Source organism: Nanorana parkeri, unplaced genomic scaffold (genome assembly GCF_000935625.1).
Source record: "Nanorana parkeri isolate BGI_ZX_2015 unplaced genomic scaffold, ASM93562v1 scaffold267, whole genome shotgun sequence".
NCBI classification, from domain to species: domain Eukaryota; kingdom Metazoa; phylum Chordata; class Amphibia; order Anura; family Dicroglossidae; genus Nanorana; species Nanorana parkeri.
In genome coordinates, this window is record NW_017306535.1 from 859,890 (window position 1) to 875,827 (window position 15,938).

Consider the following 15,938-nt stretch of genomic DNA (forward strand, 5'->3'; position numbering starts at 1 on the left):
TACAGTTGTCACCGAAAAAGAATTAGAGAGAAAAGCTTCAAACTAGAACACCTGTTCTGGTGTCAAAGAAGGATTCCCCTTACTTTGGGAACATTTTATTCCCATGTCCTGTTTGGCCTCTGGGACAGAAAGTAAAGGGAAATTTCATCCAATGGGAGAAAAAAATACTTGACAGGGGTTTAAATCGTTCCCTGCTCTATCCAAAACAAAAATGAAGACGTTTTGGCTTTAGATGTACTTTAAGCCTTATAAATATAATAAGCCTGCACATTTATGGTAATTAAAGACTGGCTATTTAGATTCTTGAATAAGCCCAATTGTGACTGGCAAAGGCCATGTCAAAATTGCACAAAGTTTGATAACCTCTTGCAACCAGTTTGCTTTCACTGTACCCATAGTCAGATGAGCTCATTCATTTCTGACTGATTGCAATAGAATGTTACTCTTTGCAGAATATGATTCCTCTTTGCACTGTAAAATGTGTTACAGTCTACGTTCCGCTGATTGATTTATTTCTGTCAGATTGTTACATGAATCATTTCTAGATTCAAAAAGTTATTCATAGGTTTTGACTCACTGAGACTTTGCAAATCATTTTGCAGAGTTCCAGAGAAAGGCATAATTGCTGGCTAATTTCAGAGGGTGAAGATCTCATCAGTCTGGAGGAATTTTCGTCCTCATTCACAGTCCTGGAACTTAGCAGTTTGGTAAATTACTCTGAGTGAGTGATTCACAATTCCTAGCAGAAACATCACATAAACTTAGATATGACAATTTTACTGTTTATGCCAGCTTAACATAATAAGGGGTTGCACAAAGGTTGAATAAATTGTGCTTACCAATTTAAAAAAATGCATTAAAAGATTTCTGCGAAGTTTAAGGCTATTTTCAGAGAATGCAAGAAAATTACTGTTGTGATTAACTTGCTCTAGTTATGGAAGGGAGTGTACCATTAAGTTACAGTGACTAAGCCTGTTACTTCTAGATTCTGGGTCTGATAACAAACACTTGAAAGATACATGCAGACTGAACACAATTCTAGCTAAACATGAAGTAAAAATGCCAATTTGACAGTTCGGTGGATTTGCTTATCATAAGGTGAATTAATTGCCTGCTGGGCATAAAGGGTGCAGCTTTAAAAAGATTCTTGAGTAGGCAGAATCTCATTGTTATATCAAAAGTCCTTCTTGAGAATTCAGGATTCCTTACAGGTACAGTACATGATTAAAGCCTGCTCTGAGATCTATGTTTCACACAAAATATATACAGGTGAAGTTTGGAATCCAAATATAAATGCACTCTGACATATTTTTGCACTTGTAAGAAGTTCCCGAACAGCGATGAAACTGTGGTGTACCTGGAGTTTCAGAAAATTGGTCTGTATCGCCACATGAAAGTTTCTGAAACATTCAGAAATTGCTAGGCACATGTTGCTGTCTGCATGGTTTTCCTTAATTGCTCTTCATTATCATAATATTCTAATGATACTGGTAATTATGGAAAGATAGTAATAATTATTGATGCAGGATACATTGACAAGATACTGTAAGTGAAATACCCAAGGCCATGTATTTTTTGTCAAGCCATATAAATGTCAGTTACCTAAATTGTATCAGAAATGTTAAGTTTTTTTTTATGTAACAATCATTTTCTTATGAAAACTGTCAAATCCCATACTTAAATACTGTGTACATCTTAATTTTTTCAAATGAAATAATCAGAACATACAGTATATGCTTCTTCTGTTCCCAGGTATGGATTGACGTCTGACTGCTTTTTTTGGTGGGTGTGGCTAAAATATGAGCATGGTGTAGTTTAATTCATTTTTGCATATGCATACCATATATGCTAAAAAGGGGTGTTGTAACAATATGAGGTGAACACAATGACTGCTTTTAATTAAAATACCAAGATTTAATCACAGTCTGCTCCCCACCCTGTCCCATGTGTGCCCTCCAATCCCTGCTGCTCTCCCCTCGCTTGTTACGTTTTCTGCTGCATAGGGAAGATGTTACCATACCCTCCTAGTTTGTTTTGGAAGGCCTAGCTTAGGTGTGAGGCAAAAACATTTTAGATTAAAAAAAACAAACAGTATTACATCCAGACAAGGGGCGCTGTGATGGCCAGCTCCAATGCCCCTTCCTATGCTAATTCATTTGTTGGGTATCTGGAGGAAAGGTCTGTCTTTCCGTTCTCATCAAGATTTATTGTTGAAATGTTTGTGATGTGGACAGATGCCAGAGAGGGGATCAATGATTTTTGTACTTTTTTCAATTCCCTGCTTGCTGGTATTCCTTTTAATACTGACAAATCTCTGACAAAGACAGAGGGCTATCCCAAACATGTTTAGACCGTACCTTATAATTAGTGAAACGTAGGGCCATTACACATAAACCGCAATGCAAGGACACAAGTAAAATTCCATTAACACAAGTTTTACCCCCCTATCTGACCATATTAGAAAGATCATCTTTAATACAAGGATATCCTTGCAGGGGAAAAGAGTTGTCATCAGTCATCAAACAACCACCAGTAGTGGTATATTAAAAAATAAGGCCCTGCAGAACCTCTTTGTACAGGTGGTTTCAGGGATAAGTATGACATATCTGGCTTCTGCTTTTCAAGAAAAAAAAGGATGCTACATATGCTATAATTCCAATAACTATAATGCCATTATTGTTGGTTGCTGCTTCTACCACCCACACACAGGAAAGGTATCACATATCTGCACATCACAATTGTAACACTGCTCATTGTGTTTAGATATGTAATTTCCCATGCACACAGATGTACTTTGTTAAAGGATTCTAAAAACCTGCAGTGACATAAAACTGCCCATCGAGCATAAACAATAGGGAAAGGAACTTGACCTTAACAACTTAGTTGTAATACACGTTGCTACACACAGTTACCAGGTTCACTAACTACGGGCAAAGACTATATATTAGGTCATGAAACCATGCATGGGTGGTAACTGGAGCAATCTACTGTTGAGAAGGAACACTTTTTGGATATATACCCTTGATGCTGTAAAACCATAGAGAGCCCAATACATCCTTTGGAAATTCATGTTTTCTGGACAACCAGTGACCAACACCTGGAGTGGATTGCATTTTAGCTCCCTTTATGTTTGCCTTTTGTGTGGAGGTTGATTGGATTTTTCTGTACAAAGGGGCACTGTTTTATCAACTACATTGGGTTCATTAAAATTTCATAATCATCTGTTAATTTGAACAATATATTTTGTGTGACTATGTGCTCATTTACAGATCCAGTTACTGTCAATTAGTTCATACTCTGATATCCCTGTTTCCTTCTCCTTGCTATCTCGTCCTTCTTTCCCCCCTGTCTGGTTTCTCCCTTGCCCTCTCCTTTCTTTTTTTCCCATCTTCTTTTTCTTTGATTTATATATAACGTGCTGGTCTTTGTTTCCTCACACACTCCCCTCTATATGCCACAGCTTTGCTGTATTTTTGTCCAACAGCATGACTCCCACACCGCACTGCAGATCAGGTGTTGCCATATTGCATAGGTGTGAAACCAACCTCCAGATTATTAATGTAAGTTGCTCATTTACAGTTTTTCATACCTTTGAGTTTTTGATTTTCATCGCTATGCAAAAAGGCAATTACATATATTTGTTATTTAGTAACTCAGTACAACATTATCTTTTAGATTTAGTAGGAATTTTGTAAGTCATGTTGTTTTTGTGTGCACTTTATGTTTTTTATACTGTAATCTGTAAACAATGGCTTAACCTTTGGATGGAAGGGCAAGTATAGAAATTATACAGTACATTGCTTTTCAGAAAATGAAGATTGTGTTTCAATATATCTGAGAATACTCAAATTCTACAAAACATTTATCATTAGTATCCATATATATATTTGATCTGCAATAACATGGTGAAAATTAGCCAGTAGTGGTGACTAGACTAGTAGTTGGGGAGCTTTATCCAAATATAAATCATTTTAGCTATAATTTGTATTTTCCCAAATACCATTGTCTTTTCATCATGAAAGACTAATTCCATCCTGCTAATGACTGTCACAGCACTACAACTTGAATTCATATTCTGCGTCCCCTAATGAAAAACAGAAATTGGCAAAACAGGAAATTAGAATTTTAAATACAGGAGTTTATTTGGCATGTACACTAATCCTGAACATCTGTCCAGCTCTGCAAAAATGTATTGCCCTGAATAAGGAAAACCTACGGCTCAGCAAGGATGTCTAAGTGAACTCTCAGTCACTTGTATTCTCCCTGCGCACTCTGGGAGCAGATGGCTTATAGAACCTAACAATACAGCCCTCAGCCAAAGTTAGCTTCATTTATACACAATGTTACCTGCTGTTCTACGCAGGTAAAATGTTCTTCCAGACATCTTCAGGAAACATATAAAGTTTATAGTTTGACAGAGCTTTTTTTTAATGTCTGTAAAATAACGTTACAGCTTTCGATGAAGCACTTCTGAGCCAAGTGGCTCTCTGTGGTAATTATTTGGCATTAAGCTGTAACCACTGAGTTTCAGTCAACAATCCTCAATATTTCTGGTGAACATATGGCTTTCTTGACAAGTATGCTATGGAGATCATGATCTCTACAAATGAACCAAAGAAAATGTGTTAATCAAGGTTTTTTTTAGGATATATAAGTTTTATTTAAGATAGTTTTAATGCTCTTGTATTTATTAATGTCATGTTAGCAGGTTTTTGTAAAACCTTATGTTACATAACCTCTGTTAATAAATATGTACTTTATATTACCTGTATACAGCAAATTATTTATGGACACACTAGCACCTTATATGTTACCATATCATATTTATCCAAATATGTATTACTAGTATATTGAACAAACAGGTTATACTTTGTTGTATCCTCTAAACATATGCTAACATTCTTGTTATGTCTATTAGTCATTGTCCATATGTTATATTGTCCAACAGTGCACCATATGCTGTTTCTTCCCTCATATAGACTTTCCTGTGTCCAGCCATGACCTCAAGTCTCTTAGCTGGCCAGTGGGCTAGCTGAAACACCAGAACTAACATGTATTTATGCCCAACTCCAGGCTACTTAACTTATTCCTTGCTCCTCTGCCGTTGGACACTCCAGGTGGTGTGTGGGCCCTTGCTGTTCTTTCATACCATGCAGGACAACTGATCCTACATTGTACTTGATAACATCAGAGAGTTGTGACCACTCAGGCAGCAAAGTGTAGCAGCTTTGGGGGACCGTTCATCCCCCCCACAGCCAAATAGGGATTTAACCAATGTAGTATGAGGTGACCCCACTGCATGGGTAAGTTTAAAAACACCTTTATTATTTATTATTTTATTAGTTGCCATAACAATGCAATCTTTTCATTTCGGTTGTTGATAACATTCAGTGTTTCTTTTTGTAATAGCCCAATTTTTTACATTTATATAATAAAACCTATTTTCTCTTCATTCTCGTTTTTATTTTGTGCATCATAAATATCATTGCATTACCCCATTTACACAATTTGGTCATCCAGGTTGCAGTATCTATAAATTATCCTTAAAAGAGAACTATGGGGTAAGTGTTTTTCACTCAACCGAAGCTAGTTTGTTTTCTTTTTATATATAGCTATTTTTCTTTTAAAAGAGAACTATGCAGTAAGTGTTTTTCCCCATAGCTCTCTTTAGGGTCATGGGAGGACATATACTAACCTCCTCGCGTGACCCAAAGCACAGTATAGCCCGCGATATACGAAGAACGCGAAGAATACTGTCGAGATCCGCCCAGTTGCATGAGTGACTGCTGGCTCTGCCTATCTAGAGGCAGAGCTAGCTGTACCCACCCCTCCCCCATTTGTTCTCCACTCAGCGCTGGAGGATCGGAGAGGGGAGGCGGGAATACCTGCGGGGAGCGGTGACTGCCAGTCACTTCTCACTGCAGGGAGATGATCGGGAAGTGAGCAGATTGGTGCATGTTTCTGTTCACTTCCCGATCGATAGAGCTGGCCTGTGACAGCTTCTTTGTCACAGGTCGGCTCTAACTATGAGGATGAGTGGAAATCACTCACCTCATAAATCTCCTTTAATGCAAGCAGTGTCAACAAAAAAATGTGCAGAGTTGTTGACACAAACTGAAAGCAAATTGGAAATTAATATTTTTTTATGACAAGTTGACATCTCTCAAAATACAGGACATATAAAGTCAAGAGTTAATTTGTACTCCTTGTTTAGCAAACTAGCCCTCACACTTTGCAGTAGGCAGCCTAAGGCATCTGACCCCAGCCACCCTAATCTGCTGCTGGAAGGCCCCAACAATTCAATGCAAATATTGACAAAAAAATCAGGTTTACTTGAATAATGGAGATAATAAGAATGGTGGCTTAGTGGCCAAGCATGGTGGCTTAGTGATTATCACATTTTTAGGGTAGTTTATTGGTTAAAGCTGCAGTATAGAGTTCAGTCCCCACCAGGACTATGTTTTCATGGCCTTCTTTGCTCCAATTTTCTTTTCTTTTATAATTCTTTCATGGACGTGAAACAGTTAATACTAAGGAATCATCTTGCAAGTTGAGCAAGAGGGGAATGTTACAGTCCATAATGGCTTACAAATTAAAACAAGAGCACACTCATAGATTTTTTTTGTAAATGTCACATTAGCTGCAGTACATTGTTTACATCCTACTGATGAACTTCATAGGCAGGGTTAGAGCATCCCCACACATGTTAAAGGAATTTTGCATTTTTAAGGTTTCACTTTAGGCATTATTTAAAGAGCGGAATTGGAGCAAGGAGATAACTGATTTTCAAGATTAATTTTCTATTCTCTTAAATGGGGTTTGCATTAAAGTTGTAGTTTGCTGAATTTTTGAAAAGTTCACCAAACCTCTTATGAATTGAACCCAGGCATGATAAGCCCTTTACTAGTAGTGAAACAGTTAAAGAAGAACTCTGGAAACAATATTCTTAACCCTTGCCATAGGGCTACCCCTGCACACCAAGGGTTAAGTGCTCCTTTTTTTCCTAGGGTGTACAATAAAAAATAAGCAGTGCTAAGTATGAAGCACTGCTTAGCTCATAATACAAGATCGCCCCATGCTTTTGAAATCTCCACATGAATTGAATGTCGGGCTGATTCATTAATTAGCCAGAGGCTGTGTGATCATTGGGCGGAATATACGCTGTATAATAGCAAATCCCTTTTAATGCTGCGGTAGAGCCAATTACTCCAAGACTAGTCATAATGGAGAATATTTTTCTCTGATTGGTCGTTTTCCAGTCTTATACCCCACTCTCAGGGAAAGCAAGCTATGATTCTGATGAAAGGGGCTTGCCCGTGAAACGCGTAAATCTTGGCTGACTGCGGCCGGTGATGTGACCGGAGGCAACCATGGTACATAGTCGGGGCAATACCATGTTGGGTTAACAGACAGTGAGTCCTCTTGTTTGTTGTTAAAGCGTGATGAAAACATTTGCTTGTGAGTACAAATATCCCTTGTTTTATTTATCTTTATAAATGATTTTACACACAGAGGTGGCGCTTTGTTCCCTTTTGTTTTCTATGTAAAATAAAAAAGTTATAGTCACCTGAACCTCTAAGCCAGCTGGCTCCTCCTCTGCTGCAGTGATGGAATGTCCCTCGGCATCCTCATGTCCTATACACAGTGTATTGGACATGATCACTCAAGGATCCTTAGACTACTGGAGTGCAGGGGGAGAGAGGCTGGAAGGACCAGTTTAAGAGACAGCTGGCTCTGAGGTTCAGGTGAGTATAACTTTTTTTAAATACCATAGAAGAAAACAATCACTTGACCCTTGTCATGCGTTGGTAGCCCCATTGCATGGGTTAAGAATATTTTTCCCGAAGTTCTTCTGTGATGCTTCACAGGTAAACACTTGTCTAATTTAGATATAACTACAGTATATTACAAAATAGATCACCAATAGTGGAAACAACCATATTTAGCTATAAGCACACATTTAAAATGCATACATTAATGTTTTACATACATCATGTAAATTCTTCGATCAAAGTGTTTTTTTGACACTTGTTATACCTTCATACTTTCCATGTAAGGTCAAAACTTTGATTTCTTGCTGTTATTCAAGGAAGTGGGCTACACTGGCTTTCCACATAGAATAAATAGACAGTACCCAAGCAACGATCAGCCCTCAACCAGACTGAATTATGTGCAAGATCGTGTTTGGAGGTCATTGAATTGTTGAAGTAGATGAATGGGGGAAGTCATCTTCTATATTATTACTGTATTTTTTACAAATGTATACTTTGAACTTTCTGTGTCGGTTAGCTCCCTTTTTACACACTGCTACAATGTTAGCCCTTCATATTGTGTAACATGACAGATGCGAGTGAGGGATATGCAACAGGTGCTCCTTAGTGTATAGAAGACTCAACCGAAGCTAGTCTGTTTTCTTTTTATATATAGCTATTTTTCTTTTAAAAGAGAACTATGGAGTAAGTGTTTTCCCCATAGTTCTCTCTAGCTTATTTAGCCATCATAGGGAACCTGTTATGCAAGCATTAACTTTTTTAGCCATTCTGTACTCTGCCATTTTATCCTGGCACTGGGTGGCCCCCCTTTGCCATTGTGAGTAGTATACCAATGCATTCATCTCTTGAGCACACACAGGTCGAGGCTTGGTAATAGACATGTGCAATTCGTTTTTGGAAAAATTAGTTTTCGGACACATTTTTGTTATTCGGAGATTCGGATTTATTTGAATTTCCGAATAACAGAATTGACGAATGAAAACGAATCCGAATTTCCGAAAACGAAATTTCGGACAAAATTCGTTAGCACGATTTTATGTTTGTGGACGACAAAGTGACATTAGTTTTTTTTAATGTCACTTTGCTGCAACAAAACGAAAACAAAACGACAATTCGTACAGACTACCACTAATTTTGTCTAAATCCTGAAGCAAATTGACTTTCGGACCCGAACCCCGTAAAACGAAATAACGCAAAATCCAAATCGAAACGAAACACATTTTTTGCCGGTGCACATGTCTACTTGGTAATGTCACTTGCAGTGAACTAGAGTATATGCAACACCACTACCCTCATATTTGTATGTGTTCAAACATGCACACATCATACTGGCAACTGCATCACAAAGAATGCCCCACTCTGTGACCTTGTCTGAGCAAAAAAATGCACTAGGTACTGAGTATATCATACATCAGCTATCATATTTAAAATTCCTAAAGACTTGACTTTGGCATTCATGTTTCAAATGATGCCCATGATAATCTGCACTTCACCTCTTGTCCTACCTCTTTATTTCAAAAATATTTTCTAACATTCCATTTACCTAAGAAGTCCATGAATGTTATACAAAGCCAAATCTTTCATCATCAAAAACATTTTTTTAAATCAATGCCGCTTTTCAGTATTTTCAAATATATTTTACCTTTGCACACTGTTATTTTTGTACAAGAAATACAGTTACTGCAAGACTAGTTTGCTTGTGACCATCTATTTAAAGGAAATGGGCAATACAATAGGATGCTGGCATTGAAAACACAAATGTCATTTGTCAGTGGCTTTACAAGAGATACTGTATATACTGATCCTGAAAAATTGGAAGTTTAAAAAAAAAAACACTCGGCAGCACTGAACCAACAAAGTTTGATATTATTAGAAGGGCAGATGGAAATTGTATTAATAAATGCCTCAGCAGACTACAGGCTGGATTTACTGTATATTTTACGAATCAGACAAGAATAAATGATTGAAAGCCTCTTAAATAAAAAGTACTGCAGTTAAAAATTCTGTCAGACAATTTATGACATACTAAAGTATAAATGCAATTTTTATAGAATGACATTTCTCATAAAAGCTAGATATGTGTTTTGAATTTCTCCCCATCTAGAAGTAAGTCTTGAAAATATTTGCAATGTCAAAGCACTTAATGGTATGAAGAGTTGAAGTATATCAGCGCTCTTCTTTTGTGGATGTGGAAGAAATAATGGAATAGAATTCACCTCTAGTGGATGAACTTATAACCGGGCACAGCAATGAATGCACTTAAAACACTGTTGTTTTGAGTTCAGGATGTTTGCTACTTGTATACACTAACAGGTGTATTCAATATAGCAAATTACAGCTGGAAGACTCAAGTCTGCGAGCACCATGATTCTATAATGGCTAAATCCTGACCACAGAAATGCTGTCATTGCACTTAAAGGACTGCTATTGTAAAAAAAATACATTGTGCTCCGACACCTGTTTGCCATGTAATCACATAATTATAATATTCTGTTTATGAATTCTCTTTTATTATATTTTAATTTGTGTCTACTATTGTCCCAGCAGCATCACCGACTACAGGCATTTTTTTGTTCTTATCATTGGGTTCTGCCTTATTATTTGTCTTTAATTTTCTTCAATGGTCAATTATAGCTACTGTCCTATCCATAGCGATCATTGTTTTGCTGCAAGACTTTCCTTTAAAAATGAGCTTTTGTTTCAGGGGAGCAGAGGATTTTTATTATTTGGGGGATATTTCGGGTTTTATAGTATTTTTAAAGGTACATTTTTAGGTTAAACCATCTTTTTTGGTTTAACCTAAAAAGTCTCCTATTTGATTTGATATAGATATGGAGGAGATCATAACAAATGTTTGCTTCAGACATAGGCGGATCCCTAGGTCAGATATTCCTCTCAGACTGTTCTAATTTTTGATTTTAGTGATGGGGGATAAATTGGCAAGAATAGGTGGATAGATATGTTCTGTTGTACAGAATTATTATATATTGTGTGTATAGCCTCTAGTGATCCCCTCCTACTACTTGATTACGCTAATGTGGAAGAAACTGTAATGCAATTGTATGTTATACTGATTGTGCATCATGTGCTATTTTTTTGTCTTATTGTAATTTGGAAAATTAATAAAATACTCAAGAGATAAACCATCTTTTTTGCTGCAATGATTCCCTTAAAAAAATGGGCTTTTGTTTTAGGGGTGTTTTTTTAGGGGGGGTGGTCTTGATTTTTATTTCAGGCTGCTCCTCCTTATGCAGCAATGCTGTGCTGGGTATCACTACAATGCACTGCATGTGTGCAGCATTTAAAACAGGGAGAACAGTTGCTTTTGTGATGCTGGAAGTAAGTGTCCAACATATAGAGCATTCTAAGAACAAAGCAGAATGAGCAATGATAACTATATCATGTCTTCTGGAAGGTGGGGTGCAAATGACTTGCAGGTATGACTTTTACATTTATCAATGTTTTTCAAAGCTGTTCATGGGTAGATTAGTAACTCTTACCCATCCCCACACACTGTTAAAAGGTAATTTATTTAAAATAAAACACATACTTACCTGCTTTCCACAGATGGAAATTTGTTATTTGGTGACGGGATTGCACATCAGTGGGTGTTGGGTCATGATGGTTGATGCTAGATTTACCTTGCTGTACACTGTGATTGATGTGGATCACAACACTGGAAGCAGTGATTGACTTGGAATTACTTCTGGGAACAATAGTAACATTTATTTTAAAAGCAGGTAAGTATATGTGTTTTTTTTTCTAATTCACGGACTGGACTTGCTGAACTCGCTGAAAACCGAACCCAGGCAGATTTGCTCATCCCTGTAAAGCAGGGATGGCCAAACTGTGGCCCTCCATCTGTGGTCAAACTACAATATTTGCTTTTGCATGGATTTCAGCCTTAACTACAATAAGACCACGATGAACATATCTGCTTATAAAAAGATTGTACAGTTTAATATTGCATGTGATTGTTTAAGGATGACTAGAGTAAAGATAGTGGTAAGATACAGCTGACCTAGCCTAAAATATTTATAAGGTAACAACATGATTTAAAGTGTATGGCTGGGCATAATCAAAAATAAAACATTCAGTACATGTTTTACCCCTTTAAAAACACTGCAAAAACAGAAAGATACCTGTTGATCCTTGCAGAAATCCAATTCCTGTCAACACAGTGCTGACAACAAGATCCCTTTTCTGCAATAAAATCCCAAACATCATTGTAAGCCCTACCTGCTAGAGTATAGAACTTGGCCTATACCTTCCCTTCTTTGTCCCACTTCATACGCATTTATTGATTTATATCCCAGCAAAACAATGCTGCTGTCTTGGCTCCTGGCAGAGTGTATTAGCGGAGTGTATCCTTGGCTCCTTGGCGGAGTGTATTAGCCTGCCCACACTGTGTGTAGAAAAAGGGTTCCTGGGAGATGTAGTTCTGGGTGGCATGCCTAAATTAGTAGGAATAATGTCATACCAGCTGCCTCTGCAGGAATTGTTCAAGCCTGGTGTTGATGCTACAGATGTAATAAACTCTAATTCTCGCTACATGAACATGGTAAAATAAAATAAATTAATGGTGGAACATGCTACTCAGGGGAAGTGTGAGGTTTGCTGAAAAATATTGGTAATGCTTGTACACAGGGCTCAAAATTTCCACTCGCCTGCTTGCATTTGGCAAGTGGAAATAGAGTGAATTCGAGTGAAAATTGCGAGGCAGTACTATGTGGCCCGCAGCAAGCTGACAAGCAGGCACACAGTCATGGACCGCGTACCTGACTTGCGGGAGCAGCTGCATGGTCTGCATCTCTGTCAGGTGCAGACCGCAGATCTGCTCCTGTCAGCTCCAGGCACTACAATCCTTTCGGCCAGAGCTCTGACAGTTCTGAGCTCTGGGGGAAAGGATGGATTAGTGAGGTCTGCAGCAGACCTTACTAATCACCACTAGATCATCAGGGATCGGGCCTCCTCCCTAGTCCTTATTTTATGTGTGTGGGGGGACTTGGGATGGGGGGAGTGTATTTTTTTGTGTGTGCATAGGAGACTTGGCACATGGGGTGGAGTGTATTTTTTTGTGTGTGCATGGGAGACTTGGCACATGGGGTGGAGTGTATTATTTTATGTGTGCAGGGAGGACTTGGGATGGCTGAGTGTATTATTTTGTGTGCACGGGAGATGTGTATTATTTTATTTGTGTGGGGGCTGGGTGGGTAACATTAGGAAGTGTATTAGTGTATGTATATATTAGGCCCCATTCACACCATTATTTCAGGTGCGATTAGGGATTCCTGTGTCAGGAACTTGCATTTTCCTGCAGCAGGTATCCCTAATCTGCCATTTACTAGCAACTATCATAAGATAATTTAAGAGGGTGTGTTTAGGGGTGGCGTTAGGGCTGTGGCATGGCAGGGGTTAGGTGGGGCAACTGGTTGCGAGTAACTCTTAAGGCCTGGCTAGTAGCTCAGGACTTGACATTTTGAGGTGCAGATACTTTAAGGTGTCTGTAAGTACCTTGGTTTTACACAGACCCACAATTTCTCTTCAAGTTGAGATGCTTAGAACTTTTTTCTCATACAGATCAGTCTCATGGGATTTTAGCAGAGTCATTGAGCGATTAAAAATCACCCTTATAGCCCCGGCTTAACCTCTTGCCGTCCGCCCGTAGTAAAAAAACGGACGGACGGCACTGCAGCATCTGCGGGTTGCCGTCTCCAGACGGCAATTTTTTCTGCTCGAGGCTACACAAACAATTTTAGTAGCTTAATTAATCTACTAAAATCTCATGTAAGCATTCCCTTTGTTTGTATCACAGTACTTTTAATGTGAGCTGTTACCTATCACATGTTTGGAAGCACAGCTAAGTGATCGATCGCCTACGATTGCCTAATATCCTAATTTAATCATGTAGCAAAAATTATTATCAGCCTCTTGTCTCCTCCACATACTTGAATATAAGCAGGTGATTAATTGCTTAACAATCTCTCATTTAGAATCTTGGCCGATTTTTTTCCCCATTTAGGTATACCCTATGATATTAATCTTATGAGACTAATTTCCTAACAATCACCCAACAATTTCCTGCGCTAGCACAAATGCTAAAAAATTTAATGCAAGGCATTTTTTTTTTAAATCAGATGTCTACATAGATGCTGCAAGTAAGGCATGTTTTCTAGATGCCCTAATCAAACCATAGATGAAATTATCATATTATTTATGTAAACTGTGCTTAGTTAACACCAGCATGCCAGTGCCTGGGAGTATGAAAATCGTGATCAGCAGTTACTGCAGAAACTGCTCCATGACAAGCATTTGAATCAAAAAGTGTTAGCTAGGTCTAGGATATATGTCTGTGTGTTTAGTAACAAATATCAAAACATTTCTTAGTTTTAACAGACTTTTCTTTCAGTCCTATACAGTTGAGCAGGCTTCTATTTTTGTTTTACTCATAATGCTGTCCCTGCCCTGTTAAAACATGTTGGGAAGGGACATCAAGACTAAGAGTAATGCTTACAAGTGATACTGAATGAAAGGCAGGACAGCCTTTTTCTGCTGCCACAGAAATTAATACTGATGAAATGCTCTTGCTATGGCTCCGCATGGGTAACAAAAATATTCCCCTCAAACCAAATGGAACTCCTGATCTAAATATGATTGATGTGGATGCCAAAGCAATTCTATTTAGCTCACTTTATTGTTGTGATCAAAGCTCATGAAGATTTTCTGTTTGCTAAAGCAGACATTACTCTCGTGCCTGACAAAGATGAACAGTTTGATGAGAATGCACTAACTATTTTGCTTAAACAATCCAATGCTTGTATCGGAATCACCTTTTTTGTTGTATAAAAGGGATGAACAAAAAATATTTGATCTGTTTGTACAGCTCATTGTATAAGGTCTAAGTGTTTAGGCAGCTACTAAAAGTCTAACTTACTTATGTGAGTGACATCATGTAAGGTGGTTTTGGTGCACACTGTGCTTGGACTTAATTTTTTTTAATCAAATGGTGCTAAAAAACTACAATCTTAGACAGACTGTCAAAAACAAATACCTGATGCGCTCTTATAACCCTAAGCTTAAAGTTATAATTTAAGAAGAATAAAAAAACAACGGGAAAGGACCCTATTTAATGGATAAAATAAGTATCTCAGATTTACAATTGAAGAGTTAGCTATCAGTCAGTTGTTGTGGACAGATGAACAGGACTTTTGGGTGTACAGATCTGTGCACACAGACATGACATATACATATATATACAGTATATATAAGCTTTAACAGCTGGTGATACTGATATAAAAATCCCTGTTTGGGAACTTTGGGGTCTATTCACTAAGCTGCCATAGGCAGTCGAGTGAAAGACCGATCGGAAGTGAAGTGGGCCGAACGATGTTCGGCTATTCACTTCAGGCTGGTACGGCTGATTTCAGCCGTATATCGGCTGAAATCAGCCATACATCGGGTGGCTTCACGTGGCTTCACGTGCCGGACAGCAGCTGAGCGGCATTCGGCTGTTCTGCTTGGTCCCTCAGAGGGACCGAGCAGAACAGAAAAATTCAGAACAGAAAAAGTCCAAAAAAATTTGAAAACCATTGTGCGGAGCTAGCAATGACAGCTAGCTCCGCCCAATAGTTTTCTATTGGCCGGCGGTTCTGTTGCCGTTAAAAAAAAACCTCTCCTGGGCGCTCCGGGAGTCTCCCGCTCCCGGCCGCCCAGGAGAGAAACACTGATTTGTCTTTTTTTTCTTTATTCTGACATGGAGCCGTGTCAGAATAGAAAAAAAAAAAAAAGGTTTGGCCATAGGAATGCATTGCTAGATTCCTATTGGCTATTTCAATTTGCAATAGCCAATAGTAAACTAGCATTGCACCCACCCTCTGCTGCAGTCCTCCATCAGGTCCATCAGCAGAGGCCGGGTGAAATGCTAGTTTATTATTGGCTATTGCAAATTGAAATAGCCAATAGGAATCTAGCAATGCATTCCAATGGGCAAAAATTATTTTTTTTCTATTCTGACCCGGCTCCGTATCAGAATAAAGAAAAAAAAGACAAATCAGTGTTTCTCTCCTGGGCGGCCGGGAGCGGGAGACTCCCGGAGCGCCCGGGAGAGTTAGCTGTCTGGAGATCAGTGTCCCTGGTTAGCTGGTAACCAGGGACGCTGATCTCTCT